The sequence below is a fragment of the Cryptomeria japonica genome, chromosome 5 (assembly GCF_030272615.1).
Source record: "Cryptomeria japonica chromosome 5, Sugi_1.0, whole genome shotgun sequence".
Taxonomy (NCBI): Eukaryota; Viridiplantae; Streptophyta; class Pinopsida; order Cupressales; family Cupressaceae; genus Cryptomeria; species Cryptomeria japonica.
Window position 1 is genome coordinate 553380392 of NC_081409.1, and position 13771 is coordinate 553394162.

Genomic DNA, 13771 nt, shown 5'->3' on the forward strand with positions numbered 1-13771 from the left:
GCAGTTTCCGGTGCAGTTTTCAGGACAGTGGCGCCTGCGCCCCCGTCCCGAACATTTTCAGTCCGATTTTGACTCCGGGTACACATCTGCATTCTTATTTCATCCTTGTAGTTACAGCTGTTCATTGTTTAATCTCAATTCTGCAATCTTGTTATTAGTTCATACTTGCATTTTGGGATTAGGGTTTGAACTTGCATTACTTGATCTTACAATTTCAACAATGGAATAGAAATCCTAATAGATATCCCGTGGCTCTCTCTTTCACCAAAAGAAGTAGCCAATTGTGCGATATCTCTAGGCTCTTTCGTATTCCGTAATGTGTGTCAAAAGGTAGGATTAAGGCATGTTAACCTAGTCTCACTTTTTCCCTCACCACATATATTTATATATATATACATATATACATATATATATATATATATATTTGTAATTATGCATTAGAATGTAATCAAGGAGAATCAATCAGAGAATCAAGTAGCTAGATTGTGCATAGAAGATAGGTCATAAGGTTCAAGGTCTCGATTGTGACCTATTCTACCAGGCCTGTAAACCGGTATGTTGTAACTTGGTTGTTACCGATTGGATGTAATCAAATTTCATTTGATAAATCAACTTTTTTTGCATTGCCTCCATCATATCTTTGTGTTTACTCTTGTTGACCGGTCTGGATTGATCTCTTTGAGGTTCCTCCTCACCGGTGACTGTATCAAGTGGTATCAGAGAAAAGTTTTGTTCTGAAGGTTCGTGTCCTAAAATTTTGTTATAGGGTGGTGAATTGCGGATCCAACCTGCAGCTGCAGAGGACTAGCGTGAACAATGGTGAGAAGAGGAGCTAGGAATGGTGGAGCGTGTGGGAATGCAGACCCTGCTGTGATGGAGATGTTGCAATGAATAACAACCTAGTTAGAAGTCATAGAAACAACCCAGAGAAGAGGCCTACATATTGAATATATGTGTAGATGAAGGAGAATAAGCCCCGACAGAACAAGCAAACCTACCAATGGTTGATCCAGATGAGGAAAGGTTTTTGATGGTTTTGAGTAGGGAGAATACTAAACCTCATTTTACCCCATTGAAATATGATGGGAAGTTAGATTCAGATGAATTGATGGATTGGATCTCGGAGATTGAGAAGTATTTTGATTTTGAAAACACTGCAGGAAAGAGAGGAAGGTGAATATGCATGTACTCGGTTGAAAGGTCATGCATCTCTTTGGTGGGAGCATTTGCAAGTTGATAGACAGAGAAAAGGTAAAGAGAAGATTAAAACATGAGATCGAATGATTGCTAAATTGAAATCAAAGTTTGTGTTAGCGAATTATCAAGTGGATTTGTTCCAGAAGTTGTATAATTTGAGACAGAAGGAATCTAGTGTGAAGGAGTACACCGAAGCATTTTACAAGTTGAATATCAGATCCAAAAATGTTGATGATGAAGTTGAACAAGTTACAAGATATTTGAATAGATTGTGGATGTCTATACAATATGAATTGAGTATGATCAAATTGGAGAGTTTTGAGGAGTCTTACCAGTATGCCCTAAAGGCAAAAGAGAAGTTAAACAAAAGACATGAGTAGAGATAGAAAGGTAGAGGTAGAAGGTTTATCGGAGGAAGATTTCAAGGAGGAAGAGGATATACCAGAGGAAGAGGAACCAACATAGATTAGAGAAAGGACAAGGAAGTGAGAAAAGAAGGTAATTCATACCAGAAGGATGATAGAAATTTCTACCGGAGGAGAGAACCAGATGATTACTAGAATGAGAACTTTGGAAGACAAGGCAAGAGGACATTCAGAGGAACCTGCTTTAAGTGTGGAGGAGAAGGACATCATGCATTCGAGTGTAAGAAGACAAAAATTATCGAAAGAGAAATAGTAGTGGAAGAAAACCCCACCGGATCAGACAACAAATCGGAAGATGGAGAATTGTTGATGATGAGGAGAGCTTTGTGTCATACCAGAGGAGATGAAGAACCCTTGAAAACGAAGAATTTGTTCAAGACCAGATGTAAGGTATCTGGTAAGTGTTGTAAAGTTAATATTGATAGTGGTAGTTTAGATAATCTTGTTTTAGAAGAGATGGTGAATAAATTGAAATTGGAGAGATTGAAACACCCTAAGCCTTATCAGATAGCATGGATTCAGGATGAACATAAGTTGTTAGTAAGTGAACAATGTTTAGTGAAATTGAAAATTGGGAATTATCATGATGAAGTCTTGTGTGATATTATGCCTATGGATATTTGTCATCTTTTGTTGGGAAGGCCTTGATAGTTTGATAGACAGGCAGTACACGATGGGAGAAAGAATACGTACACTATTGTGGCCAATGGGATGAAGCAAATCCTATTGCCTTTGGAAGAACCTTTGAAGAATGAAGTTTGTACGAATGATAGAATCTATTTGGTAGATGGAAGGAAATTCCTAAATGGACTAAGACATGAGAATGTGTGCTTTGCCTTAATTCCTAAGAAGACTGAGAGACTGGAACCGAAAGGAGGACACCCGGAAGAGATAAGAGACTTGCTGATAGAATATGAAGACATCATTTCAGATAATGTGCCTGATGGATTTCCACCTATTAGAAGTATTAGCCATTGCATGGACTTGGTTCCCAGAGCTAGTTTTCCTAACAAAGTTGCACATCGGTTGACACCGACAAAAAATGAAGAACTGAATAGACAAGTGCGGGAGCTGTTGAAGAAAGGTTTGATTAGGGAAATTTTGAGCCCTTATGCACTACCAGCAGTATTAGCACCTAAGAAGAATGGATAATGGAGGATGTGTACTGATTCAAGAGCAGTAAACAAGATCACAGTGAAATACCGATTTCCTTTGCCTAGGATGGATGACATAATGGACATGAATGAGGTATTGAAGAAAATTCTTGGGTAAGTTTGTTATTGTGTATTTGGATGACATTCTGATTTTCAGTAAGACAAAAGAGGAGCATTTGTTGCAGTTAAGATAAGTTTTGCAGAGATTGAGAGAAGAGAAGTTGATCAATATCAAGAAGTGTACTTTAATGAAGGATGAGTCAGTCTGATTGGGATTTGTGATATCTAGGGATATTTTGAAGATGGACCTAGTGAAAGTGAAAGCAATTGTTGAGTGGTCTACACCGGAAAGCATTGGAGAGGTAAGATCATTTCATGGATTGGCTAGTTTTACTGGAAGTTTATCAGAAATTTCAATTTAGTTTGTAACCCTGTGACTGAGATCATGAGAGGAGATTAGAAGGAATTCAAGTGGACCACCAGAGAAAACAAAAGTTTTGAACTATTGAAGCAGAAAGTGACTGAGTAGCCTATGTTAGCTTTACCGGATTTCAATAAAGTATTTCAAGTGGATTGTGATGCAAGTGGAATAGCAATAGGAGCAGTCCTTAGTCAAGAAGGAAGAGCGGTAGCCTATTTTCAGTGAGAAATTGAATAATGCCCAGAGGTGATATTCAGTGTATGATCGGGATTTCTATGCCATAGTTCAATCCTTGAAGAAGTGGAGACATTACTTATTGCCTAAGGAGTTTGTGTTGTATACAGATTATCAAGCTTTGCAATATTTGAATAGTCAGAGTAAGTTTAATCAGAGACATATGAGATGGGTAGAATTCTTGCAGAGTTACACCTTTGTGTTGAAGCATAGAAGTGGGAAATCTAATAGTTGTTGATGCATTGAGTAGGAGAAGGAATCCGCTAATAGAGATGAGAGTGGTTCAGTATTAGGATTTTCAGATTTGAAGACCTTGTATGATGATGACCCAGATTTTGTAGAACCTTGGAAAGCATGTAGAGAACCGGTTATGGTAAATAGAAGCAAATGGTTGGATTATTTCATTCAGGATGGGATGTTATTTAGAGGAGTTCAGTTGTGCATACCTAAGAGTTCTATGAGGTAGAATCTGATAAAGGAGAAACAAAGTAGAGTATTAGCTGGACATTTTGGCATTGACAAAATAGTAGAATTGGTGAGTGAGCAGTACTTTTGCCCCCAAATTCACAAGGATATTAAGAGATATGTGAAAAGTTGTAGAGTTTTTCAAGTTGCAAAAGGTAGTAGTTAGAATGTGGGATTATATAAACCTTTGATAGTACCGGTAAGACCTTGGGAGGATATAAGCATGGATTTTGTACTTGGATTGCCTAAGACACCGAGAGAGAATTATTCTATATTTGTGGTAGTGGATAGATTCTCAAAGATGGCTCGTTTCATACCTTGTAAGAAGACATCAAATGTATTGCATGTAGGAGACCTATTTTTCAAATAAGTGGTGAGATTGCATGGATTACCTAAGAGCATAGTTTCAAACAAAGTTACTAAATTTGTTGGCTATTTTTGGAGAACACTTTGGAAGAAGATGAAGACATATTTGAAGTTTAGATCTACTTTTCATACATAGACTGATGGACAAACATAAGTTGTTAATCGGAGTTTGGGAAACTTGTTGAGATGTTTAGTGGGAGATAAAACTAGAAGTTGGGATTTGATTCTTGCACAAGCAGAGTTTGCCTACAACAATTCAGTGAATAGAAGTACTAGAAAAACACCTTTTGAGATTGTTACCGGAGTGCATCCTAGAGGAATATCATAATTGAGAGACATTAGTAGTGAAGACTAGAGGATTTTAGAAGTAGAAGACTTTACAGATCACATGGCAGCATTGCATATTCAGGTTAAGCAACATTTGGAAGACATGAACAACAACTAGGAAAAGGCAGATGAGAAGAAGGGACATAAGGAATTTGAAGTTGGCAATGAAGTAATGGTATATCTGAGAAAAGAGAGATTCCCAGTTGGAACCTATAAAAGTTGCAGATGAAGAAGTTTGTACCTTGCAGGATTTTGAGGAAGTTCAGTTTTGGAAATGCATATAAAGTGGAGTTATCAGATAGTCTAAGTATTTCACCTATATTCAACATTACAGATCTTCATGAGTACCATGAACCAAAATTTAGTGAAGATGGTGTTGAAGAGTTGGAGAAACAGCTACCCCAGAAGGAACCGGATCATATTGAAGAGATTTTGGATAGTAGGATTGGGCGTAGTACCCAGAGTAGTCACTATAAAGAATATCTTGTGAAGTGGAAGGACAAACCATTTGAAAATTCATCTTGGATTTCTTAGGCAGAGGTAGACTGCCTTGGTTTCCCTCTGACCCCAGAAAAGTGAGAGGCTCACTTTTTAAATAACCTCAGCTGTCTGATGCAGGAGCATCCCTGATTCATTGCAATCTTGCATCAACCAAAAACATTTTCCTTTCTGTTTGTTTTCTATTTTCAGTTTTCCTTTCGGTGTGTCCCAGTTTTTGCTCACTGGATCCTATGGATGGATTCTACTTGAAGACTTGATCATATTTCTTACTTCCTGACTGCATCGCATTTGGATCATTTTTCCGCAAGATATCCCTATCGATTTCCTTGACAATTTCTTGTTACCAGTTGTTCCTTTGTTACCGGTTGCCTGACACCTATTCTGGTGATCTACCAGAACCTATTTTGAAGCTTGCAGAGCCTTGGGCAATGATTCTAATGTTCCTTAGCGTGTGGCAAACCTTTTCCCGCAATCTACGTTTCATCCTTTGGATTTTTTGGAGGAATCTCTTAGTGGAGGCTGACCTTGTTTATTTTGCACGTTAGGTCTTGTTCTTCGAGTTTTGATCCCTTTTTGGGCCAACTGGATCCTTTGTGTAATTCCCTGCCAAGAACCCAAAAGCAAAAACCACAACTAAGGGTGAAATAATATTTTTTTTTTACAAGTATAATTCACATTAAGTGCATTAATTACTACATTGCACCATAATAACACAAGCGAAATACTTACACCAGAATTCCTAAAGGGTTACCAACGAAGAATCAAACTAAAAGTTAAATTCCACAATTACGGTTAATCTAATAATCCATCATTTACTCAAAGAAAATAATAAGCCAAATGCAATAATAGATACACCATTTAAAGATTGAAAGGATACAATATAATTTCTCTTCAACAAAGCATTTACACCAATCATATAGAAAGCTGATAAATAACATCCAAAACTCAAGATTACATTGATCTTCCAATAAATGGCTCTCAATATACATATAAAGTTACAACTTAACCAAATTACAAGGTTACATAAATTACTTGATACAAATGACCACATAGGTCTCCAAATAAAATGATCTCCAAACATGAGATAGAGCATGAGTCATGAACCACATGAACATCTACGAAGCCAATCCTCACATGAAGGTACGAACAAGAACATCCAATGGGAAGTGGCACTACCACCCAACCATGTGAACCCAAACTAGAATCACCCCACTATGCTAGGAGATAGCAGAGGACCCTCAAGCAAGCAAAAGCATGACATGGTCGACAGAATAATATGACTCCAGAATATTCTAGGTGACTCAAAATCACAATACACAAGTGGCTCGACATCACAATACACAAGTGATTTGACATCACAATACACAAGTGACTCGATATCACAATACACAAGTGAATCAACATCAAAATACACAAGTGATTCGACATCACAATACACAAGTGACCCGACATCACAATACACAAGTGATTCGACATCACAATACACAAGTGACCCTAAAGAGAGAGTGTCATCGCATAGCTCATGGTAGTTACTAGGCCTCCACAGGTCTTGGCCCCCATCCTGGGTTATCTTGGTAACCTTTCCTGAACCTCCAGCTCCATCTAAGTCTCATGAGGACCCCACCAATCCTTCATGAAGACAAGATGGTCAGTTTGCCATTCCAGGCCTTCCCACTACATCTTGAGCCTATATGAGCACTCAACCATGCGCGGGTTACAATACCTTATATAATGTTATAAACTACCACCCCCTAATCAAATTATTAGGTTATCACTTATTAACTCACTTTTGAGGGGTTATCCTGCCATCCACTTTGGGTGTGGCCTCCACTCAAAAGCCACTCTCTCAAAGGACACTAAAAAAACATGGTCACTCCACGATGACCCTATGGTGAAGCGGATAGAAATAGCACCACTATCCAAATACAAGTGGTCAAAACAAAGACATACTTACTCTTGGTTAACCATAAGGAAAAGACACTACATGGTTAAGACAACAAGGTCATCATACATCACTTGGTCAAAAACTACCAAATACACCACAATAGGACGACCGAGTCAAAGACAAGAAATAAACACAAATAATACTCTTTGCAAGGAAAGATAATTTCACTAAGTTCGCACTCAAACAATATTTGAGAAAATCAGCATCATAAACACTTGCAAATTCATTGATCGAAAATTAAATAAAACACCCTTCATTTAATGCGTCATTCGAAAACGTCTTTCATTTCTATATAATTTCCAAATTCAATACTCCAACAAGAATAAAATCCATATTAAATATTCAACCGAATAAAATATGAATTATAATAAACATATGATCTATTTCCAAAAATACATCCAAATTTATCAATTTGAATTAAAATCCAAAGCCTTTAGTTCCAATAGATAAATCTATTAAATCAATTATAAACTACCATTAAAGTTTAACATTAAAACTAACTTTAAAAATTCACTGCATTTAATAAAAATAATTAACAGCACATTAAATTATGTTGTGAAGGGTAAAAAGGGAACGCGGTGTGTCAAGGCCCTACCCGCGGTAGTGTTGTTGCCGATAGTAGCAGACATTACACGCCGGTAGTGCTGCTACTGTCAGTAGTGACCACTATCGACCGGTAGTACTGCTACCGACCGGTAGCAGTCCTACCATTCGGTAGTGCTGCTACCCACGTAGTAGACACTATCGACTGGTAGTGTTGCTACCGTAGTAGCAAGCCACTACCATCCCACGTGGTGGTATTAGCCCACCACGTGGGTTAGGTTTGATTAAGTTTATAATAAAATATAAATTTCTTATCTCTTCTAAAACAATTTAATATAAAATCAATGCCATCCCCTGTTTATTTCATGGGGCACATACACAGTGCCAAAATCCAAATTAAGAAAGGGTTATTTCCAATAAGGATAAATTTGCAAATTAATAACACACAAGAGCCCCTATCATAAAGATTTTGGGCAACATAGAAGAATTTAACAGAGATGGGAAGGATTATGATACATTTCTTCACTTCCATTACACAGGAAGAATTCCTTGCATCTTGCAAGAGGCAAATAACCAATTTTTGTCAACATAAGCCCCAAATATTGGGAAAATAGATACTAGAAAACACACAGCAAACTAAATCTATTCCTTTCTATAACAAATAGAAGAGACAATTCAAGAACTTGATTTTGTAAGAGCAAATAACAAACAAAAATAAGAAAGATGTACCATTTCTTTTCAACATACACCCATTTGATATGAATTCAACAAAATCATCAATAAAAGACACTCTTTCTTTCATTCCAATCATTCAACAAGAATTTACGAAGAGATTTACATTTTTCTAACACACAGGAAGCAACTAAAATATTCAAAATTAAATTGCAAAAACAAGAAGAGATTATCCAACCTTCAAGCAAACCAGGAAGCAAATTGATGGAATATCCCAATCTTGCAAATCAAATCCAACTCCAGATCCTCTTCCAAAATGGTTTTCCAAATTTCTCATTCAAAATTCTGCCTCCCCCTTCCCGTGAACTCCCAAGAATATATGGGAAAAATATATTTCAACCTAAACTTTCTAGGTTAAAATTTTTCTCCACCAATCAGATTAAACTATTGAAAAAATAAAAACAATCAGATTTACCTTTTTCCATAAACAATTATTTTCCAACAAAATAAAATACAAAAGTCAAATGGAAAGGTAAAAGGAAAAAGCTTTTATTTATTTTTATTTCATTTGTATTTTCACAATACTTTCTTCCAACATAATCATTCCACATTTAAATGGCAAGGCAAATACTTATTTCTTTTCACAAAATAATAATACAACTTAACACAATAAAATAAGCCAATTAACCATTTAATTCTAGCAATCATTTATTTAATTAAATCAACAATCTCGAGAGCATAATAATTAACTAATTATGCCAACACAAAAATAGCATCATCCACTCAATTAAATAACCATTTTAATAAACGGAAACATGCAAAACGAGGAATGCTCAAATGATGACTCACAAGACAAAACACTAAAGCACTCTGACTCGCATACTGATCAAACGGAAAAGACAACCGACTGACAACACTCACATGAGTGTAACTGCGGGTAAAGTTAGGGTCCAACAACTATCTCCTCCACTCCCCATTCGACATAAAAGGCACGCTCAAGCTTGTGAAACCAGGTGGAGTCGATACCCTGTACCTACCCAATACTTGTACCTGCAATGTCCTACACCAAATAACCACACGTGCCTATAGAAAAATATATAAACAGACACGACATTCACATCGATGAAGGAGAATCATGACATTTCCTGTCTCACCATAGTGAGTGAAGGAAAATAATCCCCTCGCATCCCATACACTTGCAAACATGCAACATATAAATAATACATCGCACATATAAGGTAAAAGTGTCAGTCCATGATAATGATCCATAAAATAACATTAATCTTAAACACTGAGATAATGCATAAATGCATACACCAAAAATCCAAATAAAGCATGAAATAACATCGCATAAAGTCTGAATCAGTATAACAATAATATTCCACTGAATAGTCAACTAAAGTAAAACATAAATACAAAAAGAGTCTGATCGAGGAGGGGTACTACATCCTCCCCCCAAAACCAGGCTTACTCCTTGAAGCATAAAATAGATAAGAATAAAGCTCTCTCATCTTTGCTGCATCCTCCCATGTCGTTGAGGTCTCATCACTTGGGTCCCATAGGACCCATACCTAGTTGATGGTATGACCCCTGAGGGTCAAATCCCAACACTGAAGAATGCGCACGAGCTCCATGAAAAGTTGCTCGTCCTCGACCTGCAAAGCATTCCAATCAAGAACATGAGTCACATCAGGATGATAAGGTCGAAGAACTGAAACATGAAAGACATCTTGGATGCAGGATAGACTTGGCAGTGAGGCAAGACAATAGGCAACACATCCTATCCTCTCAAGGATCTCAAAAGGGCCAACAAAATGAGGCGCCAACTTAGAACCCTTTCCATAAAGGATCGGACTCTTCCGCAGACGCACTCTCAAGAACACATAATCGCCCACTGAAAACTAACGATCCACTCTATGAGCATCGACACACTTCTTCTGCCTATCCTGAGCAACAACCAAATGCTCATGAATCTTATCAACCTACTGCTCCATCTCATGAAGCATATCTGGGCCTAAACTCATCCTATCCTCTAACTGATCCCAACTCAAAGGAGTATGGCAAGGATGACCATACAAAGCCTGGAAAGGAGACATGCCTATAGAGTTGTGATAACCATTGTTATAAGAAAACTCTACAAGGCAAAGATATTCCTCCCAGAGTGACTGTTGGTCCATAACATACATGCAAAGCATGTCCTCCAAGATCTGACTCACACGCTCAGTCTGACTGTCAATCTCTAGGTGATAAGCTAAACTAAATTTCAACTAGGTCCCCAAAGCATGTTGAAGTGAGGTCCACAATGCTGAAGTAAAGACAGGTCTCTATCAGAAATGACCCACTTTGGAATCCCATGCAACCTCACCACATCTTCCAAGAAGACTTGTGCCACCACTACTACTGTATAAGAAGATTGAATAGGAACAAAATGAGAAAATTTGGTCAATCTATCAACAATGACCATGATGGCATCATGAAGATGCAAAGAAACAGGCAACCCTATGATGAAATCCATGGAAATGATATCCCATTTCCAATCCGGTACCAAATTAGGTTGTAAAAGCCCTACAGGGTGCTGATGCTCTGCCTTCACCCACTGACATTCTAAACACTTCAACACAAAATTAGCAATGTCACGTTTCATACCAGCCCAATGATATATCTATCTAAGATCTGTGTGCATCTTCTTGACACCAGGGTGTGCTGAATAAGGTGCACGATGGGCCTTAGTCATGATCAAAATGCAAAGACCCTCCAAAGGAGGTACATAGATCCGTCCAAGATGTCAAACAAGACCATCTGACTCAAGATTATATCCAAAATTTCTACCCTCCAATGGCCTTTCGGACTCCACCACGGCTCTAACCTCCTGATACCAGGTGTCTTGAGGAATAACTCCAAGAATTCTCTCTCTCAAGTCCACTCCAAGGGACAATGTTGCAACCTCATGTTACCTATGACTTAAAGCATCTGCCACTACATTCTCTTTCCCTTGAATATATCAAACCTCCAAATCATACTCGCTGAGGAATTCCATCCATCTTCATTGTCGAGTATTCAAGTTCGGTTGGATGAAAATATACTGGAAACTGTGGTGATCACTTTGCAGCTCAAACCGATGACCCAATAGGAAATGTTGCCATCTAACCAATGCATGTGCTACAGCTACCAACTCCAAGTCATGAACTAGATAGTTCAACTCGTGGTCCTTGAGTTTGCGAGACTCATAGGCAACTACACGTCCATCCTGCATAAGCACTGCACCTATACCTTCCAAAGAGGCATCTGTGCATACCATAAAATCTCTAGATGAATCAGGAACTGCCAAAATCAGAGCACTAACAAGGAGTTCCTTCAAGGTACGAAAAGCTGACTCACACTGTGACCAAACAAACTTATTCCCTTTCCTCTAAAGAGAAGTGATCGGATGACCTATCCGAGAAAAACTCTGAACAAAGCGACGGTAATATCCGACCAAACCCATGAAACTTCAAACCTCTGAAATATTGGTCGGCGCTGGCCAATCCACAATGGCTTGGATCTTAGAAGGATCCACGAATACACCTTCTCCCAAAACTAATATGACCAAGATAGCTCACCTCTGACTGGAAGAAATCACACTTTGCCAAGTTGGCAAAAAGCTAATTCTCCCTCAAGCACAACAATACCTATGGCAAGTGGCCCTCATGCTCTTCCATAGATCTAGAATAAATCAATATGTCATCCAAGATCACAAGGAAAAAATGATCAAGGTAGGTGTGAAAAACCCCATTCATAAGGCTCAATAAAACTGAAGGCGCATTCGTCAACCCAAATGGCACCATTGTGAACTCATAGTGACCATAACGAGTACGAAACATCGTTCTATGAATGTCTGCACCATGAATGTGCAATTGATGATACCCAAATTTCAAATCAATCTTTGAGAACACCTTGGCTCCCTTTACCTGATCAAAAAGATCATCTATTTGAGGCAATGGATATCAATTCTTGATGGTTACCTTATTCAGCTATCGATAATCAATGCATAACCGAAGAGAACCATCCTTCTTCTTAACGAAGATAACAGGTGCACCCCAAGGAGAAACACTAGGACAAATGAACCCCTTGGCCAGCAATTCTTCCACCTGCAACTTCAACTCACTCAACTCCTAAGTAGTCATCTGATATGGTGCTATCGAAATAGGTTCCGCACCAGGAACCAAGTCAATGCGAAAATCTATGTCTCGCTTCGAAGGCATACTGGGAATATCCAAAGGAAACACATCAGCATACTCTCAAAGAATAGGGTGACCATCAAGAGAAATTTATCAACTCTCTTCCTCATCCACATCCTCAAGAGAAACTGCAAAAAGATGACACCCTTGATGCATACACCACTTAATTTGCATAGCAGAAATCATATGTAAGGATTTCTCAACTCTCTTCCTCATCCACATCCTCAAGAGAAATTGCAAAAAGATGACTCCCTTGATGCATACACCACTTAATTTGCATAGTAGAAATCATATGTAAGGATATCGATCGATGAACTCCAACGATCCCCAATTTACTGCCATGGTCATCTAAACACTCTACTATCTTTAGACGATAGTCTACACAAGCGCTGTGAGATGATAGCCAATCCATCCCCAACACAACTCCATAGGACCCCAAAAGAATGACTCGAAGATCAACTAAAGTAACAAAGGTTCCTAGGTCCAACTCACAACTGGGAACAAAGACATTGACAAACACACGCACACCAGTAGCCAACTCTACTTGCCACCTATTTGCCTGCTTAGCAGACACGAGCCTGCACCACTCCACAATGGATGAAGACATGAAAGAATCTAAAGCACCAGAGTCAAAAATTATAAAGATAGGGATACTGCACAACACACTTGCAACCTCAATCACTATACCCTAATGCTCAGCCTGGCAGTCATCAACCGCTACAAATACTCTGTGGGATCTACCTGCATCCCCCACTATTGACTCTGATGTTGTTGGCCTCTGACTACCCATCTAGTGAGAATGCTGAGGCACTAAGCGACTATGTGACCAAACTATCCACAGGTGAAGCAAGCTCCCCTACGAGTTCCTCTACCTCCAGACAACCCACTGGACTGCTGAAAGCTTCCCCTATTAGGGGCCCGAGATGCACCCTGAGAGGTCTAACCTGGGAAACTCTGCCTACTCCTCTGCCAGTCCCTTCTCTTCTGATGCTAAGAGATGCCACCCTATTGGCCCTGAAACTATTTCGGTCTCGGTGGCTACTACTATTGCTACTGACCACCCTTAGCGGGTGCCTGAGGACCCCTAAAAGGTGTAGCAGTTTGGGACTAATTCCCTCTCACTCTAGACCCACTGAAAGGAACACTCCCGATCTACACTCCAGACTGACCGCCATGCGCACAGCCAAGATTCTTCTCCGTCATCTTGGCTTTCGCCACAACTACCTCTACTGAAGCAGGCTCAAACACTCTCACTCCTCCACTGATGTAGTCGTTTAGACCCCTCAAGAAGTGTTGAACAAGCA